Raw genomic sequence first — 27484 nt, forward strand, 5'->3', positions numbered from 1 at the left:
CATGTGATCAAGGTGGAGAAGATCAAGACAAGACTTGGCTTGATGGACCGGTTGTAAGCATGAAGGGCAAGTCAAAGGCTTTGGAGTGATGGACCGCGTGGCGGTGAAGCTTGAGCAAGACTTGGCGCCGATGGACGATGGCAACGGTGAAGAGCAAGTAAAGTCAAGATCGATGAACCAATATGATCACGTGATGATATGAAGTGGATCATATCATTGCTGATCGTGTTGGTGCATGTGTTGCATCGACATTGGAGGAGATGGAATGGAATGTGCAAGGCAAAGGTATAACCTAGGGCATTTCATTTCACCGGTCATAGGTGTGTAAAGAAGTTTATGACCGGATTTAGGATAGATGGCCGTACTATCAAGAGGAGCAAACTTGTTTGCATATCGGTCATCTAGTGTCACTCGAGTGATCTAACTTTGCATCGTCGCTAGGGTTGAGTGGCGTGACAAGTTGAGTGGCTAACATCCTTTGAAAAATGATTGTGAAAATGCTAACACACATACACAAGATGGTGTACACTTGGTGGTGTTGGCACATTTATAAAGGAGATGAAGTTGGAGTTGATGTGGATCAACTTGGCGATGAAACGGTGGTGAGAAGGGTTGGGAACTCTACCAGCGGAGTGTCCGCCCGTAGAGTGCGGACAGTCTGACAGTGCTACCAGCGCCCTATACAGAAAAGATAGGGTCTCACAGAGTGGACTGGACGCTAGGTTCCAGTGTCCGGTCAGTGATGGCAGTCAGCGTGCAGCGTCGGTTAGTCGACCGGACGCTGGCTCTGAAAGTGACCGAACGTTGGAGGGAGTGTCTGGTCCTATTATCGGACGAAGCAATGTCACTGGAGAGTGACCGGACGCTGGGGCTACGTCTGATCACGTCCGACCGGACACGTCTGGTCGGGGTCGGTACCTTACTATAAATGACCGGACGCTGAGGGTCCAGCGTCCGGTCAGTTGAAGCTGTTGCGTCCGGTTAGAAGATGACCATTGAGATCGGAAGAATGCTGTTGAACGCAGGTGACATATGGCTGTCATTGAGCAACCGAACGCTGAGGTCCAGCGTCCGGTCAACACGACCAGAGCGTCCGATCAGCCCGACTTTTGCCGAGTGAAGGGGTAACGGCTAGTTTAGCCCTTAGGGCTATAAATAGAAGTGGCCTTCGGCCATGGCTGGTGTTGAGCACCTTGGGGAACTTTGTGTCCATGCTTGAGAGTGCTTAGGAGCCCTCCATCTCACACATACTTGATAGTGATCATCCGATTGTGTGAGTGAGCAATTCTAGTGCGATTGCATCATGAGGTTGCATCGAGTGGCACTAGGTGATCGAGTTGCAAGCCAGTGGTGCTTGTTACTCTTGGAGGTTGCCACCTCCTAGACGGCTTGGTGGTGGTCTCCGTCGAAGCCCACAAGAAGCTTGTGCGGCGCTCCAGAGAAAAGCTTGTGAGGGGCATTGTGCTCGCCTCGTGGGAGTCGCAAAGAGCAACTTTAGTAAAGCGTGTCATTGAGCTACCCTCACTTCCAGGGTAGGTTCTTACGGCGCCCGACGTGCGGGCTTGGCGGGTGATGCCAATTAGCCGACGAACCACCAAGTGAGTGGTCGACACAACAGGGACTAGCATGTTGGCAAACACGTGAACCTCGGGAGAAAAATCATCGTGTCAACCTTGTTCTTCCCGTTGGTTTGCATCCCCATTACACAAGCTTGCAATTACTTTCATATATATTGAGCTTATGTTGTTGCTTTTGTAATTAGTTACCTTGTGTAGCTTGCTAGTTACCTTCTTGCTTGTGTAGCATAGAAGTAGCTCCCTTTGCGTGGCTAATTTAGTTTGTGTAACCTTGTTAGTCACATTGCTTAGTTTGTGTAGCTAAGTAATTGCGCTCTCTAATTTGGCATTGGTTGCCTTGTTATTGAGCATTGCTAGTGAGCTTAGTTGGCTTTGTGCTTTTGCTTACTAGCATGTGTAGAAGCTCTCTTGTTGCTTAAAGTACTAGTGGCATAGGTTTGTGTGACCTTGCTTCTAGAATTGGTTAGGAGAGCTCTAGCTAGCCCAGCACCTTTGTTGCTTGATTAGTATCGTTGCAAGGTGCTAGTGAACATAGATAGAGGGGTGTAGTCTTGGCTAGACTGATAGTTTTAATTCCGCACTTGTTTCGGTTAGCCAACATGATTAAGTTTTAAAAAGGACTATTCACCCCCCTCTAGTCGCCATCTTGACCCTTTCACTGCTGCAATTGTCGCGTCGTCTCTATGTCGTGCTAGTGTTGGTCATGGTCATCTTCGCGAGGCCGGGCTGAGCTGCAAGGCCGCTGTGGCAAGGCTGTTGTGAACACGTTGCTGTCCTGACGGTGCGAGGGCTGAGCTGGTGCCACTTGATGACGTGAGTTGGCTAACGTGGCACCTATTTCGCCACCTATCGCACCTACCTCACCCCTGCCTACGTCCTCTGCTGCTGCATTCGATCGGTGGTCCGACCACAGCGAGGACGGGATGTCTCCCTGCCCTGCTCTACAACTAGTGGATGTACCCCGCTCGGACCCCGTTGCTACGATTCAATGCATCGTACCAAGTCCTTTTCTGTTCGCCGATCGGGCCACGTGCTCGTGGTCATTGTCAATCGGACTGCTCTGCCTTTACCTAGTGAGCTCGCTCAGGTCTCCTCGCTCTTCCTCTTACGCCACACTTCTCTATCTGTCTGCCTCTGCTTGCCTCTGATCTACTTGCTCTTCCGTCATCGGTCCTCCCTCGCGAGCGCATGAATCCCCTTGGTCCCACAGCGCTCCTCCTCCTCGCACCACGTGGTTCCTCCTGCGCCCCGCACACCGGTGCCCCTACTGCCGCCAAGGCGCACCTCGAGCGCGCTGCTCATCTGTGGCCATGTCTGCCTTTGGTCACGCCCGCCAACGACATTGTCGTGACGTACGCATCCGCCCACTACGCTGCTCCTCCACGCATACCACTGGCGCCCCTTCTCTTCCTCCCCGCGTCGCGCGCCCTCGCATCGCCTGGTTGGCTTGGCCAGCGCTAGGCCACGACCGCCACTGTCACCGTCTTCCCCTGCCAGCGCCGTCGTCGCTGCACCCCCTCGCCATCGTTCGCTCGGCCCACCCTACTGCTGCCGCCATGGGGCTCCGCCTCCACAGCACTGCCCCAGCTGGGTGCGCGCCTTGTCTATCGGTGTCGAGGGGCCTACCTCGCTAGCCGGTTCATCCGTGCCCCGTCATGGCCGCCCACACGTGCGGTTAGAGCCACCGACGCCCCACGCGCCGCCCCGCCATCTTCGTCGGCCGGTGCTCCGCCTCCCCTGTCGCGCACCTCCCCGCGCCACTCCATCTCCACGGGCGTCGCGCCACCGAGGTGGGCAAGTCCGATCGCCGGCCGGTTTTCTGTTGCCTGTGCTCTGTTTTGAGGAAGGATAGAAGGTGAGAAGTGTGATTAGAAACTAATATAGGGTTCTAGGTGTAAAATACGCAACTCATATGAATAGTGCATTGTACTGTGGATCAATTTGGTAGAACTGCAGGGTTCTTTCTGCATAAGTGTGCGCTCCTCTAGGCCTTGGCCACGTGGGCCGCCAGCCTAGCTGGCTGGGCCACGTGCACCTGAGCGTCTTGGCCGCCTAGCGTGGGCCAAGCTGGCCGAAACCGGCCCAGGTGCCCTTTTCTTTTTCTAGTTTTTGTTTAAAATGGCTAAAATTTTTAAAATCTATAATAAATCAAATAAAAATCATAAAATGGTAAATCTAGTTATGTTGAACTCTACACAGATTGCACTACACTATGAACACATAAAATCATATGCTTTAGTGAAAAATAATTGTCTTAAAAATTACTCTAGGGTTTGTTGTAAGTAATTAAAATAGTTCTTATGCTCCAAATGCTATGAAACTTTTATAGTAGCATAACTTTGCTATGTTTGTACTCTAGTAAGAATTTTATGTTCAGTAGGTACTGGATGACTGGAGTATTAATTTAGCTTGTGAATACTAGTTTAATGCTTGAAATAAAATTAAAAGAAAATAGAAATATAAAATGTATGTCCTTAGAATATTATTACTACAATAGTACTTTAGCACACTTGTTAACACCTTGGAATTGTATAACTAAAAGCACTTGTTGGGAAATGATACCTTTCTTGACGATGTTGATGCGTAGATTATAATGTTAGTCATTAGAGCTAGCTTGTTAGTTCGTAGTATGTACTCTGTTTTAAGAGTTGTTGTTGTCTGGTTAATTAACTGTTGCATCATCTCTGCATCGCATTGCATATCATAATAGGAACGATGGTGGATCGATGATATCAATTGGAGTAGCTGAAAGGATGGTACCAGGGATCATGTCACGAAGATGGTGTAATGGTATTCTCTCCAGGAGATGATGCAATGGGTTTTCTATTCAGTTGATGGTGGATGATCTGAAAATGCAGATACTAACTTTTTAGTATATATTTTACCCAGGTAAGCCTCGGTGCATAACCCTACTTTTCTGCACTTTAAATTATATTTGTGCAATAAGTTTTAAGGAGTTGAATGAAACCCACTTGCATATATATATCTTTATCCTATGAGTATTACTAGTATGACAGGATCGTGTAGATTGCTATGCTACAAGACTTCGGTAGAAGTCGAGTGATAGCCTATCACTCGGGAGAGATAGAAAATATATTACTATATTATTATCACTTGGAATATATAAATGGTGGAAAGAAAAAAGGGAGACCGGGTAGGGATATGGTTTGGGCATTGGTGGGTGTAAGAGGTTGTGTCCTGCGGCCAACGAGGCATAGCTTGGTTACACTGTTTTCCCTATTTGTGTTGGTTAAGTACCGGCCGTTGCATTAGGTTCTAGGTAGGTCACAGACTTATTATCCTGAGCACATACTTGTGTATGGGAGTAGGGAAGACTTGTTACTCTCTTGTCATGGGTTTTGGCTCTTTTCAAACAGACTGTCAGGGTGGTTTTTGGGTGGAGGTCCTTGCACCGCACTGAGTCCAGAACTCAGGGGCGGGGGCTTGGAGTCCCAGTTTGGACGGGGACCTAGACCCTGTGACAGGAGGGTAGTGGGTTGGTCCTGCTTGTGCCTGGGGTACAAGCGGGGCGTGTGTTTTGGGGTACCCAGCTGGGCACATTGATTCGTGAATCGCTAGGCAATCCGGTACGTCTTGTCTACAGTCTAGCAACGTAGTAAGAACTGGAAGATGAAAGATGGTAAAAGAAAATCTGATTGCTTACCACCTGCTTGAAAGTAGCACAGGTGCTTACATAGAATGGTTAGTTAACGAACTAATGATGACTGCTAATAAAATCAAATATAAGGACGCACGCTTAGTAATGCTTTCTGCAGATGCAATAAACCCACAAGCCAGACAGCCTTGCATATCCTTAGAGTCTTTTCTTTTCTTCTATCGGATAAGTCTTGCTGAGTATAATTGAGTACTCAGGGTTTTATTTCCCCCTGTTGCAGGTGACAGGCGGATGCTAGAGATAACCCTTGTGTGTGGATTCCTCCTAGTGGGCTCAGATGGGATTCCTTTACTCTGCGATCGTAGTTTTTACTTATAACTCTCACTAAATGTTTTTATAAATGAAAGTTTTATAATCTATAGTCATAGTTTATATATCAATGCTTTATTATGTCATGAATAGATATTTATTTCTGCTGAAACTCTGATCACATATTTATATTCCGCTGTTAACTTAAATGGTTCATAACTCTGATAACATGTTCTTATTCCGCTATTATAAATAATAAATACAACACTCTCATGTTGTATTAAACGTGATATAAGAAATGGTTAATAATGATGTAAGCTTTATTCTCTCATTTGTGATCATGATGGAAAAATATGGATTTTCGGGTTCTCCCTTGGGGTGTGCCCGACGGAACTGTGTAATTTAGTGTTCTCCCTTGAGTGCTTAGTGTCTAATGGAAGACAAGCACTCCTAGGAGGCATTAGATTAGACGGTTCTGCCACAGTATCGCAAGTTGAGTCAATGATTGAGTTGTGCACCTTTATTACTTTGTTGAATTGTCATTATGCTTATGCTTGTTTTGAATCTTTGTAATAATTGCAATGATCTTGTGGGATGTTTCCATAATTTTATTTAGTTTATAGACCTAAGGCATAAGGATTAATGAAATAAATAGTTGGGTTTTGGTTATCTCCTATTTTCTCTATCCTGCTTTTCGGAGCAACTTGTCTTTATCGGTTTATATATCTGCTTTTGGACGACCCAAAAAGCATGATAAAATTCTAGACAATAGTAGACTTCAATATCTTTCTCTGACCATAAGAATCACCTTGATAGCTATGTTGGTTATGGAGTTATGAAAATCACAAGACGATGCACCTGTGCTGTCTGAAGCCTAGAACAGTTTATGTTGTGCACTATTTTTGACTACCTGAACTGTAGAATTTCGAAAAGTGTTCTATAAGGAAGTTGTGTAGAATTTTATAAGCTTTCGAATGATATAAGCTACAACTTCATTGGATTAACAAAATGAGAGTTATAGCTGTTTTACTACGCTATTGTTTTTCTGCTCGTGAGGAATTTCATATTTCTTGTTCTTGCCCATACACGAGAGTATTATTGGGATGTCAGAACGTCTTGATACTAGTTAGCTCATCTGGAAGAAGGTGCAAACTACTATTTTTGTGTCCCCTAGTTGATCTTTTCTTAAGGGGGTAGCCAAAGTGAAGGTGGTTTTATAGATTCTAACTCTCACTGGCTAACTCTCACAGGGAAGGAATCCTGCCAATTCTAATCCACCGCCACCTAATCCTCCATCTATAGAGTAGGCTTTGATGACGCAGACTCAGTTATTACAGACTATTGCTCAAAGTGTGTTGAACAACCCGCATCAAGCACCACCTATTGACAAGCTTGGTGAATTTATGAAGGGACACCCACCGACATTCTCTCATACAAGCGAACCACTAGAAGCTAATGACTGGCTTAGAGCTGTGGAGCGACAATTGGGCATAGCTCAGTGTGATGACCATGAGAAGGTGCTTTTTTGCGTCTAGCCAACTCCAGGGCATAGCACAAATCTGGTGGGAGTTTTACCAGTATGGACATCCCAACAATGTTGGGCAGATCACCTGAAAGGAGTTTAGTGAGAGCTTTAGGTCGTACCACATTCCCATAGGTGTGGTAGAACTCAAGTCAGATGAGTTCCGGGCTCTCAAGCAAGGATCTATGACTGTGTGTGAGTATCGTGACATGTTCACTCAGTTGTCGCGCTATGCTCCAGAAGAAGTGGATAATGATGCTAAGAAACAGAAACGCTTTTTGAAAGGACTAAATGATGGAGTTCAATTACAGTTGATGACTATTGTGTATCCTGATTTTAAAATATTGGTGGATAGAGCAATTGTAATTGAGAACAAGCGTCGAGAGATGGAAGAGAAGAAGAGAAAGCGTGACCTTCAACGCCAGTTAAGAAACACTCGTCTCCGTTTTGCTACACAACCAGAATGTCAGTCACACCCTATGAATCTGCTTGGGAGTACAGATCAGGATCAGTATCAACAACCCAATGATGAAGTGTAGCATTTTAGCTCTCAAGAGCCATGTCTGTCACCTCCCACTATCACCTTGATGAAGACAAATATTTCTACTAGTAAGGAAGGTTATGATTATGGTGAGATTGAACCCTATAAGAACGATTGTTTTAGAAAGTCTGCTGAGAGTAATCAAAGCCAGAATCAACAGCAACAGCAGCCAGAACAGAATGTCCATAAGGAGCAAGTGCAAAGAAATAAGTTAAAGCGAAACTACATTCAAGGCAGGTTGAACAATGTGGATATGATTACCACTCATGGAGCTAAGGAGGTTGAAAGTGCAATCAAGCCTTAATTGTGGGTTTTGGTGATAATGACAACGCAATTAGAGAACTAATGAGATTTATCGAGATACAAGCAGGGAATTTATATTTGAGGATGCTACACGGAACAGAGGAGTCACCAACTTCAAATATAGATGGCTTCAAACTCAAAGGAGGTTTAAATTCGTTTATATATTGAATTTGAGTATAGAAAAAACCGTACTATAAAGGGAGACACAATATGTTGAATTTTGTTGCAGGGTTTTCGGAAAACATTTTCTTTTAAAATGGTTTTGCAGAAAATAAATAGTCAAGGTTTTAATTTGTTATAAAGTTTTAAAAAATTTAAATTTTAGTGGTTTTTATTATGATGCAAAACACAAGGCGTTACACCTTGTCAGGGTGAAGGCCATGGTCTTCGTCTTCTTGAAGCAATCAATTATATCGCAGAGTCTGAGAACATATACGATGTAACCATAGAAGACCCTTCTGATTACCTGCAGTATGTGCGCTCATCCATTGACTGCCTCCGTCTGCTCACGTTTGATCCGATAAAACCTGCACTCAGTGCAATTGTCTCCACTCTGAAGGAGACCAACCTGTCAAAAAGGACTCACAGTTTGAGAATGGTTCCACCAGCTGAGCTGATGGAGACTGTCCGTCAGAAGCTGAAGATGGGAAATCCTCATCTTCCTAAGCCTTGACTCTCAGGATCATAAGAGCATGGACAACTTCAGGGGCCTGCATATATGACCGCATCAAGGGGGAGATCCTTGGCAGTGCCTCTGGAACTAACGGGAAGCGTCTATTGCAGATGCCAAGCAGTTCGAATGAGGAGTCTTTTGCTGTGTATTGGACACAGGAGTGTGGGGACGCAGACGACCAAACTGTTGAGCAGCAGCCAGAATATCTCAAGACTCAGGAGCAGCAGCTCAATGAGCTTATGGACAACCAAATGGAGGAGATTGTTGGGGTTGCCAAGAACGTCAACTCACGTGGAAAGGACAAGCTGGTGGAGCAGGTGGCTCAATGAATTTCGGTGATTACTAAGTCAGATGATAATGTCAAAATGCTGTTGAAGCTCACTTGGTGAGATCTGCTTTGTGGGTTGGCTTCTGGGTAGAAAGGAAATGTTTGGTTATTACACTGTCATCGTAGTGTTAGAACCAATACAAACCTAGGCACTGAGTAGATTTTGTCACGGCAGATTGTTATGTACTTCAATTCTGGAATCTTTGTTGAGGATGTTATTTTATAGATCGCTTGGCAACCATGCCAAATCTCAGAAGTCAGAAGTGTTCCATTTCCATGCACTACTTCCCATTCAGCATAAGGCATTGATTAAATTTTTAGGGTGATCACTGACTAGTGATCTGTTTATGATTAACAGTCGGTACCTGTTTCCCGAGCGTATTTTGGGCTAGCTATGTCAGCAAATGATATCGGTCCAACATCTTAGCGAATGGAAAGGGCAGCACAACCTTTTTCAGACCTTCGGATACAAACACGCAACATGTCTGTAAAAGTACAAACAAGCAAAGCATGTGCTCACAGTACCGAGAGAACTGGGAATACAAACACGCACGTGCTATGAAGAAACTTTGGCACACACAAACACTAGTGTCGACGCCACATTATTTCTTCAAAACACCCATTTTGGCTTCCAGTTGTGCCATCAAGGAGCCAGATTCAGGTACACTGGTACAGGCACAGATTTATGTTTGCCAATGGACTGAATCTGAATCAGAACTTTCAACCTGGGATTATATGCAAGTTTCCTTTCTATATTTATAGACTAGGGATTTGGGGAACTTTTAGTTTGCCATTGCAAATTTAATTTGGAGAAGCCAATAAAAACTAAAATATTCAATGTAAGGGTGCCGAGGGCCTTTTTGGAATGTAGGAATTTTACGGGAATCATGCAAAATTTTCACATGAATCAGTTTAATTTCATAGGAAAAACACACAATAGGAATTTTTCCATGTTCCAAACAGGCCTTGAACATTCAAATAAATCTGTAACAAGGAGAGAAAACTCGTAACAGTCAAACTAAATAACAGACACAACATAAATTCTAATTTTAGTGGCAACAATGATCACAGGAAAAATAAACAGGGATGTAAGAAAGGTAGCTATCTAAGCTGATAATATTGTGATAATTCAACCAGTAAAATACACGAATAAAAGTGTGATCGTGGTGGCAATAGGATATCTAAGGAAAACTGTTTGAAATTAAACAGAGCTATGCATGGTGGAATGGAAAGGCTCACGCTCAATTTCTGGATCCCTCGCTTCAAATTAATCAATCCTTTATGTTATTAGTACGATGCAATTACATACAAACATGGGAAATATTTGTCACAAATACTTACAGAGCCTGGGGAGTTCATAATATCTGGATTCTGGAGAAGCTGCAAGCTCACACCAAACCTTATTACTCTCGCACACAGGCGTGGACTCTCGAAGTCCTTACACACACAAGCAATTGCAGATTCAAAACAGCACACAGTTATACACTAGAGTGTCTTCACATGACAGGAGTTCACCAAAAATCCATTGTAGACTTTTAGTACAGACGCAACCATGAACCGAATCCAGGTTCAGGCACCGCTTCATCTTGCCAATGGACGAAATGTGGACACCATAGCTTCTATATCACTCCCTCGGTTTGCCCTGATGCTACTGTCCTCACGAGTTTCCTCCAACGCCAGGCTCTCCTTCAACTGTATTAGAACTGTGGCCATTGTTGGCCTTTGAGCAGCAGAATCCGCGGTGCACATCATAGCTGTGTCGATTACCTTCCACATGGAGCTGATGTCATAGGCATTTCCAAGTCGCAAATCGGCAATTGAACCGATGTCGCCAGTGGCAATCTTCTGTTTAACACGCCGAATGATGTGGCCATGGCCTGGCACTATTGGGGGCTCGCTGGTGGCTACCTCAAGCAGAACAACTCCGAAGCTGTACACATCGCTGCTCTTAGTGAGCCTTCCAGTGTGGTAGTACCTGAAGAACCAGCAACAAGAAGTTCAAGAGAAACACTTCATACCAGCAGCTGGCAACAACGCTTCACTACAGCTGCGCTACATGCGCATTTGCAAAACACAGCACCAGACGAGCCTAATTTTATTGAATAAGAAAACTGCAAGAGAAGGAAACCATGTTGCATGTATTAAGGCTGGTGTTATTAGTTTTCTTTCACTTCGTAAGAAATAAGCTACATGGAAAAAAATACCGAAATGTTAATAGAATATAGAGGGAAAGATAAGACATACTCAAGGTCCATGTAACCAGCTGTGCCAGCTGCAGTGGCTGATATATGGGTTTGTGTATTGCTAAGATATGTCTTTGAAAGTCCAAAATCTGCTATTTTAGCTTGCAGATTTTGACCCAAGAGAATATTGTTGGTCTTCACATCACAGTGAACTATTGGCAAATTGCAACCTTTGTGCAGATAATCCAAGCCTTTATATATCACAGGAAATGCCAAAAAATGAGAATAACAATAATGACCATATGAAGGATTTGCTTAATTCCAGTTTTCTTGATGTGCTTTTGTTGGGGCATACCTTGTGTAGCTTCAAGCACTGCTTGTACACGTTTCCTCCAGTTCAAGGCTTCAGAAACACCATTTTTACCTTCAATGTTTTAACATAACAAAACAGTTTAAAAGCTTCACGTGTCAATTTCAACAAATTTATGGAATGTTTCCTTTTCCTAGTTTTGATATGATCTTCTATAATGGAATTGCAATATAGTTTGTAACAAAAAATAAAACCAATCCTCTAACATACACATTAGCTAAAATCATACACTAAAATAAAATAAAGCGTACGAAGGTGGTGGGGTTTAAGGTAACTTGATGTAGCTCACAGCATCAAGTCACCCCTCATCCCAATGTTAAGATGGATTGACGATATAAGCAAGATGCTGGCAAACATTTTGCAACCATGTTGTCACTAAGGGTTAGGCACTTCAGTAAGAAGACGTGTAGATACCCCAAAAAAGGCTTTTGATTTTTTAGATACTAGAATTATTTATAAGTCAGTCAAGATAGTTTCTCAGGTCCAAACCATAGATATTTCAAAAGCAAATTGAAAAGGTCACATAGCTGGTTATGCCTAAATCAATACTCAATAGGCTTTCCATAGACATACCTCTCAGATGATCAAAAAGACTGCCCTAAGACATGTACTCATAAACCAGTGCCAATTGATCTTTCTCCCAGCAGTAACCAATCAAAGACACTAGATTCCTGTGATGCACCTTTGTCAAGCTCTGGACCTATGTAACAAGGTATGGAACACATATTATTTGCAAAGTTAAATTGATAATATGCTTTTTCTAGGCCACTGAAATTTGGTACCTCAGCTAAAAATTCATCAAGCCCATGTGATGATGATTCAGAACGCATCTTGACAGCAACCTCGGTTCTGTCTTCCAAACGGCCATAGTAGACGGGCCCGAAACCTCCTTGTCCTATGAACTTCTTGAAATTATTAGTGAACTTATCAAGCTCTTTGTATGTGAACTAGCGATTCTCAGTTTTATTCAGGTTGTACCCATGACTTTTTTTACTTCCGGAAGCATTATCAGGTTCTGAATCTCTTGTTGGGCCATGTATGTGGACTGGTTGCACTAGTATCAGATAAGAAGGTCAAGTATTAGAAATTGAAAGAGTTAATACATGTCAATAAAGAATTGAGCAACAAGATGCACACCATTAGGCTTTCTTTTCTCCCACCAGATGAAATATGCAAGAAGAAGTAAAATTACTACCAACACAGGAACCACTACTGAAATAGCTATGATAGCTACTTTATTTGTTGACGGGCTTGGTGAAGGTTTGTTGCATACAGAACCACCATCATGTCTGAAAGTATAGAAAATCAGAACTGGGTCTATTTTCGAGGAGAAAATGTCTTAAACAGTCACTTGTTTGAAGGTTACAGCAAGAGATACAATACAAAACTCAGAAGCATATTAATGGAATGGATATTGAGAAAAAAATCAAAACCTGAAAATAAGTGGTCCAGTATAATTTTTACATAGGGACTCGTCACTCAGCTGGTTGTCAGAGACATTTCTGTAGAAAGTGAAAGGTGATTGGTAACGTCGTTGGGTTGGTAAGAATTCGCGAAAAATATACACTTACAGAACTCGTAGGGAAGGCAAACTTGGTAGGGAATCAGGTATTGGCCCGCTCAACTGGTTGTAAGATAAATCTCTGAAACATTTGCACAAGTACAGTAAGGCAAAAAGTACATAGATATTTCGATTCAAATTCTACAGGAAAGGAATTTAGCATATCAAGCTACTAGTAAGAAATAAAAGCTTTGTAGTTTAATCATTGGGATTGGGAACATAGTCCTGACAAGTATGCACTGGCACATCAAATAATTTTCTAACAGCATTATGTCCTTTTAAATTTGCTGGAGCCGTTTGATCAAAACTCAAGAGCAAGGTACATTAAATATTGATAAATTTAAACATAAAAGAGTGATTTAGTTTATTAATTCGAAAAGATGATGATGCAGTTATGCCAAATATGGCAAAAAAAGGCTCTCCTACTATAGCCTCATCCATTCTATTGGCAACTACAGATTTGAAACAGAACAAGACATGCCCGAAAATGAGGTGCAATGCATGCTACTACAGTAGAACCCAACATATGTCATGAGTCCTATCTCCTCAGTATAGAGGTTTGAGCTTGGGGAGTCCTATCTCCTCAACATACGCCACAGTATTGTTTTGTCGTGTGACGAGACTCATATTTCAAAAAATAGAAAACCCTTCAATACGATGTCGGATGAAGATAATTTTTATATGTAAATTGTAGACCTCGATGAGATCTACAACATTATAGTTTTAATTTTTTTTTCATTTGAGGTTAGTAAGATGCTCGAAAAAATAATATAAAATTTCAGCACCATAATAATCGCCTACTAGCGCTTGCCACATTAGAGCACTAATATATTATTTGTATGGAGTTAAATGAAAATACTTTTTATACAACTTTGTAGTTTTGAGTTTTTTCATTTGAGGACGTTAAGATGCTCAAAAAATAATATAAAATTGCGGCGTCTCCCGAAAATATCAAAAGTTACTGTTCATACACCAAAACCGCCAGAAACCAGCCCAGGGTTGAAAATTGAACGGTTTCAAGAGTTTGAGGGCCAAAATTATCCGGTTTTGGAGTTCGAGGTTGAAATCCGGACTTTGGCGAGAGTTCAAGGTTGTAAATTAGACTTTACCCAAAAAAATATGGTCATGACTATGTTTGGAGTGGTTCTAATCACCTAGATACAAGAATTACAAAACAACTGCATATAAAAGAGAGGAGAAGGGAAAAAATCAACTCGAAGCAGTAGAATCTTTGACAAACCATTTTAGCATCCTGGCTTCAGACCCAGTTCAGTGCCATAACCTTAAGCGACATTTAATCGAGCACGTTGGGCACAAGGGTGGGCGCAAGGTACGTTGAAGGATGCTTAATGGCGCAGCTCGCCGCCGTCTGCTAGAGGTGAGGTCCTTGCCACCGACGCCAACACTATCACAGCAGGAAGGAGGTGGAAGAGAGAAATCAAACATGGAAGGTTCTTTCCATGACGGTGCAGCCGTGCTCAACTTGTATGTAAGCGAGCAAAGCAGAGGTCACTTCCTCTAGTGTGTAGCCACCTACCCATACTTGTACCTGTATGGCCATACACATGTATTCAAGGGTGTTAATTCCCTTATCGTTTTGGGTGCTCGGATGACCTGGAAACATAGGAATGCTTGTGGTTTTAAAGGTGTTTCTCCTTCAGTTAACCTAATCTTGAGTTTGCTTAAGGATGAACACAGTCTCTGGTGCTTAGCATGTGCTAAGAAACTGCAAGGCCTGAGCCTTGGAAGGGTCACCTAATTCCTTAGGTGCGGTCAAATCTTGGTGTTTTCTATTTTCTTTAAGGCTTAGTTTTTTTTAGTTTGGATCCCGACTCTCATATCCGGTCCCGTATGAGAGGAAGGAGTTGTATGGGGAACCTCTTTTTTTCTCTCTAATACAATGAAATACAATTCTCTTACATTTTTTTAAAAAAGAAGGCCACCTCTAAACAACATTAATTTACCAATTAATTTGAAAATGAACTCTATTTTTTTGGCATCCTTGTCCAAGACATAAGGCCCAGTGTCACATGTGATTTTTTTTTTTTTTTTTTTTTTTTTGCTACCGTGGCGAAGCATTGGATAGGAAAGAGAAGAAAGTTGTATGATGTAGTAGATATAACCTTGTTGGTAAGATATCGATCTTATATATTCTCGACTCGAACACAAAATCTATTCATCTAGATCACTAGATGTTTAATTATTTGGAAAGTTCCTACTTAACGATAATATATATGGTTGCCCCTACACACCAATGTAATGACATTTCTATGAAATGATAATCTTGGATAAAATATGCACCGGGAATATGACAAATGAGTTCTATTAGTTTCTCACTACGAAGCGTGCAAACTCGTTCAATATGATAAAACAGAAACCGTGGTTGCCCAACGTTTGATAATATATATTTGGGTGTTTTCAACGATAAAAAAAATGTTATTTATAGATGAATAACTGTGGGTTGCACTTGCAGTTATAGAAGTGTCGTATAGTGTGCAAATCTGTGTATGAAGAAGATGGCTATCTGAACACCCAATCTGTATAAGGTCGGTAGTTAAATATATATAGTATAGAGCGATATTTCTTTGTTTTTTTATTACAAGTCGTTTTGGTTTTATATTGTTTTTTATTATATATCTATACATTGTACGCATTTATATTGTTTTAAATTGAGAATGTGCAGTACACCCTCCAGGGAGGAAGAGTGTAACAACCCTTGAAGAGGCTACTGGGCTACGGCAAGAAGAATAAGTTTTTTCAGAAAGTAGGCATAAAATAATAAAAAAAAACATTGGCCAATTCTTTGGTAAACTGATTGTATGACAACGTCATATATATGTTTTTGCTCAAAAACTAATCGGTTCACAAGTCTAATATGGATATGAAGGAGATTGACAGGATCATAAACCAATTCCTCAGCTAGCAGCCTATTTTTCACCTTATTACAAAGATTGAGATCAGGCTTCGGTACACCAGTCAGTCATTGACGCGCCATTCTTACTGAATAAATTGTCTAGCTCTATTAAGACATGGTTTTCAAGATGGTGTTCTGGGACCATATAGGACGGTAACTGTAGCATCCCCCGGATTTTATGGTGTACATCTTCAGTGAAATAAGTATAGAACTCAGAGAACAAGGAGGCTGCATCACAAACAGAGCCAAAAAGATACAGTAACGAGAAGCTGACACATCTGAGCAGCTGATCCCCAGATAGATGTTTCTCTAAGAGCCTCACGCCACTCATTGTCGTCTCCAAGGCCAAGTGCCAGAGAAGCATCTTAAATGTTGGGTACATAACACCAGCAACAGTTCGAAGATCCTCATAGGATGTAGACTTGGCAACATTCAGGAGCATATGAATGTAGTAAAGCTCACCACAACCAGGACATATCCATGATGTCCTTGGCACTTGGCAGTGGTGCCTGGAATGATCTCTGAGAAGGCGACAACACTGTCCCTCAGCCCATCCACAATGGCCTGACACTGCCTTGCAATATCCACACCAAAGGAAGTGAGTCTATCTCAACTGGTTGGGTGGGAGGTTTGGTCATGCACCCAAGACCCAACCACCTAAGTTCATGTCCTCAGCTTGAATTTGGGTGCATGTTCTCTTAATGAAAAACCGTCTGGTTCCTCTTAGATTGGATCTCTTTTTGCAATATCCACACCAGCCAGGGACTTGGGTTCCGCCGCTCCTTCGGCTTTCTTGATCTAGAGTATCTTCTCAGCCTCAACTTTCTCACTGGCTGCCACCCTCATTCTAGCAGCTGTGCCACACAACCAGAAGGGTAGCATGAAAGATTAATCAATATAACTGGTAGATGCTTGTGGCTGAGCAAATGTTGTATTGGCAATTTCATCTGATGCAATACTTATATGAAAGATAAAGTACTTCCCTGCAATGATCTTGTTCATTGGCACGGTCATCAACTCATCATGCTCAATATCAACAATCAGCATTTTGCACGATCTCATAGCCATACATAGACATAGCCTACACCACAAACAAGCCAGATCAGTCAAAAGATTCTACATGCTCTACAGCAAATTCAACACAACAATTAAACAAAAGCAAATGCTTGACAGAAACCTTTCCAAGCTCCTCTTCGACAGCTTTTGTGATGTCATTCTTCTGCTCAAATGCACCATCCAAGTCCAGCTTTGGAACAGTAGCTCTGATTACTGGAATAAGCAATGAAGAGCAATGAGAACTTGTTCGTTTGATTTGTGCAGTATAGAAACATAATTTTCTCTCCTGGCACCGATAAAAAACTAAATAATAATGCTAACGAGCATATCACAAGAAGGTAAACATTATCTCGGTATATTAGCAAGAATAAAAAACAGTCAATTGGCAGCATAGCAGGTTCCAAGCCCTGGTAAAGGAGGAGGGTTGTGTTAGGCGTGGCGAGCCAATGTAAAAACTTAGCCACTTTAATGGAGATGAAACCCGAAAGAAAATCGTTGGGGCGTAACCCTCTTAGCGACGTGCCATATCGGAACCCGGGTATGGTGTTAAATGGGCAAGGGCCGGGTCGTCACCCCCGTGACGCGCCGTATTGTGATCTGGGCATGGTGTCAAGTGAGCAAGGATCGGGTCGTTGCTTCCTTAGTGGCGCGCTACATCGACGCCCGGATGTAGTGAAAAATGAGCAAGGGTCTTCGCATCTGAGTCGACGGGTGCGAATGGTAAGGAAGCTAGTCGAACCAACTAGGATCCGTTTAGGTAGTTGGAATGTAAGGTCACTTACAGGTAAGTTAAGAGAATTAGTTGATACCGCGACTAAGAGGCGTGTAAATATATTATGCGTTCAAGAGACTAAATGGAAGGGTCAGAAGGCGAAGGAGGTGGACAATACAGGTTTCAAGCTTTGGTACACAGGGACAGTCGCGAATAGAAATGGAGTAAGAGTTTTGATTGATAAGAGCCTCAAGAATGGTGTGGTGGGAGTGAGAAGGCAAAGAGATAGGATTATCTTAGTCAAGCTTGTCGTTGTTGATATGGTCTTGAACGTAATTAGTGCGTATGAGAGTGCTAAGAGACAGTTCTGGGAAGACTTAGATGGCCTGGTTAGAGCTATACCTAGTAGTGAGAAGCTTTTTATAGGAGAAGATCTTAATGGGCATGTAGATACTATAAGCGCAGGTTTCGAGGCAGTTCATGGAGGTTTTGGGTATGGTAGTAGGAATCAGGAGGGGGAGGAAGTTCTGGACTTCGCGGTAGCTTTTGACCTGATGATAGCCAACACTTTCTTTAGAAAGAGAGAATCTCATCTAGTGACCTTTAGTAGCGGACAACACAGTAGCTAGATTGACTTTGTCCTCGCAAGAAGAAAAGACAAACGAGCATGCTTGGATTGCAAGGTGATACCAGGGGAGTGTGTTGTTTCTCAACATAAGCTTTTAGTGGCAGATTTTCGTTTTCAGGTGCGTGCCCGTAGGGATAAACAAGCTAAGATTGAAAAAACAAAGTGGTGGAAACTAAAAGGAGAGGCGTCAGAGGTATTCAGGGAAAGGGTTATCAAAGAGGGCTCTTGGAAGAAAGAAGACGACATAAACAACATGTGGGAGAAGATGGCAACCAACATTCGGAAGGTGGCCTCAGAGGTGTGTGGAGTAACCAAAGGAAGTGGAAGCGAGGCTAAAGATACTTGGTGGTGGAACGAGAAAGTCCAAAGGGCTATTAAGGAGAAGAAAGAATGCTATAGACGCTTGTACCATGACAGGAGTGTGGACAACATAGAGAAGTACAACGTGGCAAAGAAGACTGCAAAGTGAGCTGTAAGTGTGGCAAAGGGTAGAACGTACGAGGATCTTTACCAACATTTGAGTACGAAGGAAGGAGAGAAGGACATTTATAAGATGGCTAGGGTTCGTGAGAGAAAGACACGGGACTTCAACCAAGTTAAGTGCATTAAGGATGAAAGGGAGCATCTCTTGGTGAAGGAGGATGAGATCCGACATCGATGGCAAAAGTATTTTGACAAATTATTCAATAGTGAGAATATGGACACAACCTTTTAGTTGGATGACTCTTTTGATGACACCAATAGGCGCTTTATGCGGAAAATCCAAGAATCTGAGGTCAGAGAGGCGTTGAAAAGGATGAAAGGAGGTAAGGCGATGGGACCGGATGGTATCCCAATCGAGGTGTGGAGATGCCTCGGGGACATAGCTATAGTATGGCTAACCAAGCTGTTCAACCATATTTTTCAATCGAACAAGATGCCTGATGAGTGGAGGAGAAGTATATTGTTACCGATCTACAAGAATAAAGGGGATATTCAAAGTTGTACTAATTACCGGGGAATTAAGTTGATGAGCCATACTATGAAGCTATGGGAGAGAGTTATCGAGCATCGCTTGAGAGCAATAACGCGGGTCTCTATGAACCAATTTGGGTTCATGCCCGGAAGGTCAACTATGGAAGCTATTTTCTTAATAAGACAAGTTATGGAGCGGTATAGGGAGAAGAAGAAGGACCTACACATGGTTTTTATTGACTTGGAGAAGGCTTATGATAAAATACCAAGGAATGTTATGTGGTAGGCTTTGGACAAACATAAAGTCCCAACGAAGTACGTCGAGCTCATTAAGGACATGTACAACAATGTTGTGACTAGAGTTCGAACAAGTGATGGAGACACAGATGACTTTCCGATTAGGATAGGACTACATCAAGGGTCAGCTTTGAGCCCTTATTTGTTTGCTTTAGTGATGGATGAGGTCACAAAGGACATACAAGGGGACATCCTTTGGTGTATGCTTCTCGCGGACGATGTAGTGCTAGTTGATGAAAGCCGGACAGCAGTGAATCAGAAACTGGAGTTATGGCGGGAGATTTTGGAGTCCAAAGGTTTTAGACTCAGTAGAACTAAAACTGAGTATATGAGATGTGACTTCGGCACTACTACTCGGGAGGAGAAAGATGTTAGTTTGGAAGGTCAAGTAGTGCCTAGGAAGAATACCTTTCGATATTTAGGATCAATGCTACAGAGGGACGGGGATATTGATGAAGATGTTAGCCATAGAATCAAAGCAGGGTGGATAAAGTGGTGGCAAACGTCTGGTGTCCTATGTGACAAAAAGGTACCACAGAAGCTAAAAGGCAAGTTTTATAGGACGGCGATTAGACCTGCTATGTTGTATGGTGCAGAATGTTGGCCTACGAAAAGACGACATGTTCAACAGCTAAGTGTCGCGGAAATACATATGTTGCGTTGGATTTGCGGTCATACAAGAAAGGATCGAGTTCGGAACGATGATATACGTGATAGATTAGGGGTAGCGCCAATTGAAGAAAAGCTTATCCAACACTGGTTGAGATGGTTTAGACATGTGCAACGGAGACCTCCAGAGGCACCGGTGCGTAGTGGAATCCTAAGCCAGGATAGTAACGTGAAGAGAGGCAGAGGAAGACCAAAGTTGACTTGGGTAGAGGCAATAAAAGGAGACTTGAAAGGATGGAATATACTCAAAGACTTAGCCTTAGATAGGAGTGCTCGGAAGACAGCTATTCACGTGCCTGAACCTTGATTGCTTCTGATGGGTTTCAACTCTAGCCTACCCCAACTTGTTTGGGACTTAAAGGCTTTGTTGTTGTTGTTGTTGTTGTTGGCATGGGGTATGCAAGGACTTGAGGATACCAAATACAGAATAATGGAGACAGGACAAGCGCGAGTACAAGATAGCATACATGATATAATAAACACATAAAATACAATTTGAAACAGAGGGAATACTTACCATCAAATACATGCGACTGAATTTGTTCCCTGGTGGTGTTCATTTTGCAGAAGGCGTCAGGTGCCTTATCAACAAGAGCATATTAGACAGATGCAAACAACAGTGAACAAGACATTGTCAATCCAGGCAACAGAGTTCAAAAAGGTTCTTTCTTATACTGGAGCTTCACAGAAGTGTTGTTTGATCATGCCAATAGCTTCAGAAAAGCACAAATCAGACATAAAACAGAATGTAATGGAGAAAACCTATGTTTCACGGTGGACATCCATCCAGCTGGCACACACACAAGGAGAGGTAACCAGCAATCTGCTGCCATATGCACCAGGGTAGGAAGTGGGAACCAGGCTCCAGGACCTCACTGAAGGTGCCACAATTTACTTTGATGGACACAGTTGGCTGATCAACCTGCACTAAACCGAAAACCTGACCCATGTCTTATCTGCACACAATAAGATTAAGATGTCTGTCATGTATGCTACCAGCAGTCCAATAATGCATAAAGGACAACAGGACAAGACTGCAAAGGCAATGCCATTAATTTGTAATCTGAGCACATCCTGACTCCAAGTGGCAAGAGCAAAAACTTATAGATTGCTCAGATACATAAGCAATTATGGTACATATATATTGAACTTAGATTGTTTCGGTAATCAAGTATTTGTTGAGTCTAACATTGTACATAAGATTGGTTTGGATGCCCACATATTTATTGGAGTCTACGAAGATGTCGAAACCTAGTCTTGGGATATCAAAATATTAGTGTAGGATATTATGATGAGGACATTTAATTGTGAGATAATACATATACATGTAGCATATTGATTGGCCATGCTTGTATATGAACACTTACAGCACTTAAAAGTTATACAGATACAAGCAGTCATCTTGCTCCTAAGGGGGAAAAAAGAAAGAAGCAAAATAGTAGTGATATTTTCTTGTTCATGGGAGCCATCAAGAGCAACAAGATGAGGATTGTGTGCTTAACAGCTGCTGTGTTCTTGGTTCTTACAACCATGTCTTCGACCTTACCATCTTTACTTTTATATTACTTATTGTTGCTTTTTAGACAAGTTAACCAAACCAAATCCCATTTGTATGTGCAGGTGGCAGCCGCATTTGCCCATCGCTGGTGCCTCTGCTTTGAGATTGAGCCCTACAAAATTGACATCTGTTTAGAGGGAAAGTGTTACCTTGTTTACATCCACCTATTTTATTCAAAGTCAATGAAATCTGCTTTTCCGGTTCTGTGTGCCTCCAGTGTGCTGTCGTTCCTGCTCCATCAAGACAGATGATGCAGCTCCTGACCATTAATCAAACACCACACTGAGTATTCTTATGGTTAAGTACACTCTCCTTATAACAAGTTTTGGCCATAGTTGTCATGTCAACATCATAACAATAACTTTTTTTGTGGCGATTGGCATGGTTACAAACTACTCATTTCTACTTCCTTTTAATCCAAATATAAACCATTCAGGGTGACAACACAATTTCCCATGTGAGGTACTTTGACTTGTAATTCTTTTAAATATAGACCACTTTAAATAGTGAAAATGTTTATTACGAAAGTTGTCTCACACGACTAATCTAGTAACCTCAAACATATGTGTTGTGAATCAATGTAACTTTTCATAAGTTGATATGCAAGTTAAACTGCTTTTAGCAGATAGAATTATAGAACAACCTGCCTATTACTATTCGTAACTCATTCCCTTGAGGACATACAGGCAAACACCTTTGCCGATTGGGCTAATATCCTTGGTAACAACATAGTTTGATGGAAAGTATGAGTATTTCATCGGTCCTCAGAACACAGTTTTTTACACTAACGTTTTATGGAGAGTTCCTTCTATGTAGAAATTTTGGCCACAGCCTAGCCAAGCCTCAATGAAGTAATTCGATGTAAATGACAGAAGAAGTGAGAGTAACGAATTCAACTAAATACGAAATAGGCAAGCTTCATAGAAGTATCAGTGACTAGTGTGAACAAATCCCTAGTAGCAAGCTAAGAATGACAAATTCCTAGTAGCTTAAGTAGTATAATAAGGACCTATCTGCAGAAGAACAACTAACTTGACAAAAGAATAGCTCAAACAGTAAGGACCCAGAATAGCTCAAACCAGTTTCTCATATATGACCAAATCCTGAACTGGGACTATGAGCAGTTAAAGGTCAGTAGTTCCATTACAGAAACCAAAAGCAGTCTGTAGCATGGACAGTTCCCAATGAGCATGAGTAGAAATTCTACCATCTGCCTGAATAATATTGAGAATATTAAAACACTTCAAGATGTTAAAGCTGAACTATGGGAGCACACTGCCACCACGTGCAGTGGCATAAGCATCTGCAAGCCCAGTAACAGAGTCCTTGTGAGGGTCGACAAACTTCAATCTGAAAGTCTCCTCTCCAATTTGAGCAAATTTGTAAAAGCTCACATTTCCCTTGAGCAATCCCTTTGCCAGCAGGGCCTTCATTACACAATGCCGAGGCACTAGTCGCTTCTCCAGGCTGTATGTTAAGAGGACAGGCCTTTGCAAAATGAACTGTGGATCCAGTCCAACCTCGTTGATGAAGAAGTGAATCATGCGGAGAAGACTTTTGTCAGATATTGCTAAAATGTTTGGCTTCTTGGACACAGCAGTGGCAACTTCACTCTTGGAGCAGCCAGTTCTCTTTGGTTGTACAGGCTACAGCAGCCAACGCTTGCTTGAACATTCCCGAGCTGCGGGGCACCCCAAGCTCTTCCGCGCGCAGCACTAGCTCTTTCACACGCTCCGGGCTGGACATAAGCAGCCAGGTCTTACTCGAACACAGCTGGGCAATATCTCGAACACTTAGGCCACACTGGAGAAGCAGGGCGATGTTCGGCTTGATCACCCTATCAACGTTCCTGGCAAGAAGTGTTCGGGTCCTCTTCATGACCACTAGGAACTGATCGAACGAGCCGTACAAGGAGACGAAGAACTGGATCTTGGGCGCGACGTCGCCGCATTTGCGGAGCTCCCGGGAGCCCAGCACGAGGAAGCAGGCGATCTGGGGAACGGACAGGCCGACGCGGTCGCGGAGGGCGAGGATGCGCGGCTCGAGTCGGTCCACCCGGGAACGGAGGAGCAGCGGGTCGGCGGCGACGACGTCGGCGATGTCGGCGCGGGAGAGGCCGATGCTGGAGAGAAGGGCGAGGACGGCGTCGGGGTCGAAGCCGGGGTGGAGGCGGGTGGAGGAGAGATCGTTGAACGCCCTCTCGGACAACTTGGATGCCTCGGCGAGCGCCTTCTTGGACGCGCTCCTGGCCTGGGCTCGGGTGAGGCCGCAGGAGGCCACGAGGTACGCCTCGAGGGAGAAAGGGGCGGGGGAGGTGGAGAGGAGGAGGCGGTAGTTGCCATGGGGGATAAGGGAGGGGAGCTGGGAGGCGGCGCGGACGAGAGGGGGGAGGCGACGGAGCATGGCGGTGGCGGGCGGAGGGTCGCCGGCGGTCCTCGTCGGTTCGAACCACGAGCCGTCTGTTTTTTTTAGGGCCTCGGGGGACGGCGGACCCTGTGCGACAAAATTCATCATTGGGCTGCTATAGAAGATGAAGCAGATGTGCCAGGCCAACGGGTGGTATGGGACGGCCCATGATCAAACACAGCATGGCCGGGGTCCTATTAAGCATCATCCAAACATGACATGGCATGTTTTTAGAGCAATTCCATACTTGAGCCCCCTAGCTAAATATAGGGTTCATACAGAAAACGTAGCTTCAGCAGGGCTCCTACTAGCGCCCCCAATTTGTAGTGGGCACCCAAATCTCCCCTCCAAACCCGATTCCCGTTGGCCCAACACCCCAGCCCCCATCCGCGCAGGCGTTGCTCCTTCGCTCCCTCCGTGTGCGCGATGCTCTAGCTCGGCGTTCCCTCCCCTACCTCCTGCGTCTGCGACGCCGACATCCATGATGCCAACCCGCTGGCACAACGCCACGCACGGGTCCCCGTCACCCCATCGGCTCCGAGGCTGCCGCCGCGGCCGTCGAGGCCATGCTGTTCGGGACCGGCGAGGCGACGGCCATGTCCGAGGCCAACGAGCAGAACACAACGGCCGAGTAGCATCAGCAACGTGCCGGAAGGAGTGCGCCATGGCCCGGAGCTACTTCCCGCCCTCTCCGGCGGCCCTAGCCCCAGCCCGAAGCTCCTCCCCGCTCCCCGGCTGGATCTCCTCACCGCCCGGATCTCCCTCCCGTACGCGCTCCCACCAGATCTGGTGTAGGGCCGGCTCCTTCCCCTTGCCGACGCTGAGGAAGATGGCCACGACGCCTCCCGCCCGTACACGCCGACCGCTTCCCAGCTGGTTGTGTTGAGATAGCTCAGTTGTCAGAGCAGATGATGACAAGTGGGTCCCAATTGTCATTGTTTGTTAAAAAGGATTTGGGGGCTTTAGTTTTGGGGCTTCTGCTGGAGGAGATTGCAAAATAGAGGGCCAACAAAAGTAAGGGGAGCACCCAAATCAGATATGGGGACCCTGATTTGGGTGCTCCTGCTGGAGTTGCTCTTGGACCATAAGAAACATAGATGTTTGTAGGCTCGAGATGGCAAACTAGAGAGGCATGAATAGTGCTTTCTAAAATTAAACGCGTTGGCTAAATGAGATAAATGCAGAATTAAAACTAACGGTATAGCCAAGACTACACCCCTCTATCTAAGTTCACATGCACCTTATAAAGATCCTAATTAGGCAACAAAGGTGCCGGGCTAGCTAGAGGTCACCTAATCAATTCTAGAGCAAGGTCACATAAACCTATGCACTAGTACTTGGCACAACCAGGGGAGCTCCTACACAATCTAGTAAGCAAAAACACAAAGCTTCTAAGCTTACTAGCAATGCTCAATAATAAAGGCAACTAATGACAAATTAGATAGCGCAAATTACTTAACTACACAAACTAAGCAATGTGACTAACAAGGTTACTCAAACCAAATTAGTCACACAAAGGAGCTACTTCTATGCTACACAAACAAAAAGGTAACTAGCAAGCTACACAAGCTAACTAATTACAAGAGCAACTACACAAGCACAATGTAAATGAAGTAAATACAAGCTTGTGTGACGATGATACAAACCAACAGAAACACAAGGATGACACGGTGATTTTTATCCCGAGGTTCACATGCTTGCCAACACGCTAGTCCTCGTTGAAACAAGCTCCAATGTTGCCGCCAGTCCTCTTGCTAGTGGTGACCCGCAAGTCACACTCTCCCACATGGAGTGCTTACCACAAGCTCTAGCACTTGACCCGACCAGACCACTTGTTGCCCTTCGCATCTCGCTCTACTAGAGTTGCTCTTCGTGGCTCCCACAGGGTGAGCACAATCCCCCTCACAATTACTTCTCCGGAGCACCGCACAATCTTCTTTGTGTGCTTCAACGGAGACCACCACCAAGCCATCTAGGAGGTGGCAACCTCCAAGAGTAACAAGCACCATCGGCTTACAACTCGATCACCTAGTGTCACTCGATGCAATCTCACAATGCAACGCACTAGAATCACTCACTCGCAATGGATTCACACTTCTTGCAAGCACAAAGTGAGTTAGAGGCTTATCAAACCAAGCACACACAAGGGCAACACATCCCCAAGGTGCTCAACTAGCTAAATGCCTGAGCTTCACCTCTATTTATAGCCCCAAGCCAAATAGAGCCGTTGGAGCAAAGCTGCACTTTCTGCGAGGGCACCGGACATGATGGTGCGGTCACCGGACATGGGGTGGCGGTGCCCCCCAACGGTCGAATCCAACGGCTAGTTTGACTAGCGGTGGTCACCGGACAGGCGGTGGTGGCACTGGACATGGGTGGCAGTGCCACCCCGGCCAACAACCCAAAAACCCTCTTCTCTAGAAAAATAGGGTGGTGCAATGTCCATATAACACCTCTGGTGTTACGAGCTTGTTTAGCACCACGATTTAGGCCTAAGAAAAATTTCCGAAATGATTTTCTCGGATTAAAAAAACAACTTTTCACATCAACGGCAAAAATTGAAAATTATATTTTAAAGCGTTGTTTGTGGCGATTTGTTTTGCGCAAAATAATTGCATAACACCTTAATATTTTGTTCCATGGCTTAGTACAAGTATGAGCCATCGTCGTGCTGTAGCGCGTGGAACATGTGCCATCCTTGCTGCTGCCATGTGAAAGCTAGTGATCATGAGATAGGTAGCACACTTCAAGTAGAGAAGCTAATGAAGATCATAGCATGACAATGGTGATGGCATGGCGATGATCAAGGGCTTAAACTTGAAAAGAAGAAAGAGAAAAACAAAAAGCTCAAGGCAAAGGTATAACTTGTAGGAGCTATTTTGTTTTGGTGATCAAGACACTTAGAGAGTGTGATCACATTTAGGTTTGATAGTCGTACTATTAAGAGGGGTGAAACTCGTATCGGAATACGGTTATCAAAGTGCCACTAGATGCTCTAACTCATTGCATATGCATTTAGGATCTAGTGGAATGCTAACACCCTTGAAAATATTTGTGAAAATATGCTAACACATGTGCACAAGGTGATACACTTGGTGGTTAGCACATTGGAGCAAGGGTGAAGAAGTTAGAAGTGAAAACAGAGGAGATGCCAGCATTGGTCAAGTGACCGGACGCTGGATCCAAAAGCACTAGATGCTGACTGCCTGTGTTCGGTCGCGCTAACCAGCGGTACAGTAGCTAGGGTTTACCACCGGACGCTGGGCTATGTTCGGTCGAGGTGGACCGGACGCATCCGGTCGAGGAA

At 43.9% G+C, this 27484-nt stretch overlaps 4 pseudogenes; 1 reads left to right on the top strand and 3 right to left on the bottom strand.

The window, feature by feature from the left end:
• The first annotated feature begins 7233 nt into the window (after positions 1-7233).
• Positions 7234-8870, top strand: LOC136548607 (histone acetyltransferase type B catalytic subunit-like; annotated as a pseudogene).
• A 1266-nt stretch (positions 8871-10136) lies between these two features.
• On the bottom strand, positions 10137-14567 carry LOC136551641 (receptor-like protein kinase At3g21340; annotated as a pseudogene).
• A 2455-nt stretch (positions 14568-17022) lies between these two features.
• LOC136549773 (hypersensitive-induced response protein-like protein 2) lies at positions 17023-21162 on the bottom strand (annotated as a pseudogene).
• Positions 21163-21181: 19 nt separating this feature from the next.
• On the bottom strand, positions 21182-24356 carry LOC136549772 (uncharacterized; annotated as a pseudogene).
• Positions 24357-27484: the final 3128 nt, after the last annotated feature.

The sequence above is a fragment of the Miscanthus floridulus genome, chromosome 4, assembly GCF_019320115.1.
Source record: "Miscanthus floridulus cultivar M001 chromosome 4, ASM1932011v1, whole genome shotgun sequence".
NCBI lineage: Eukaryota > Viridiplantae > Streptophyta > Magnoliopsida > Poales > Poaceae > Miscanthus > Miscanthus floridulus.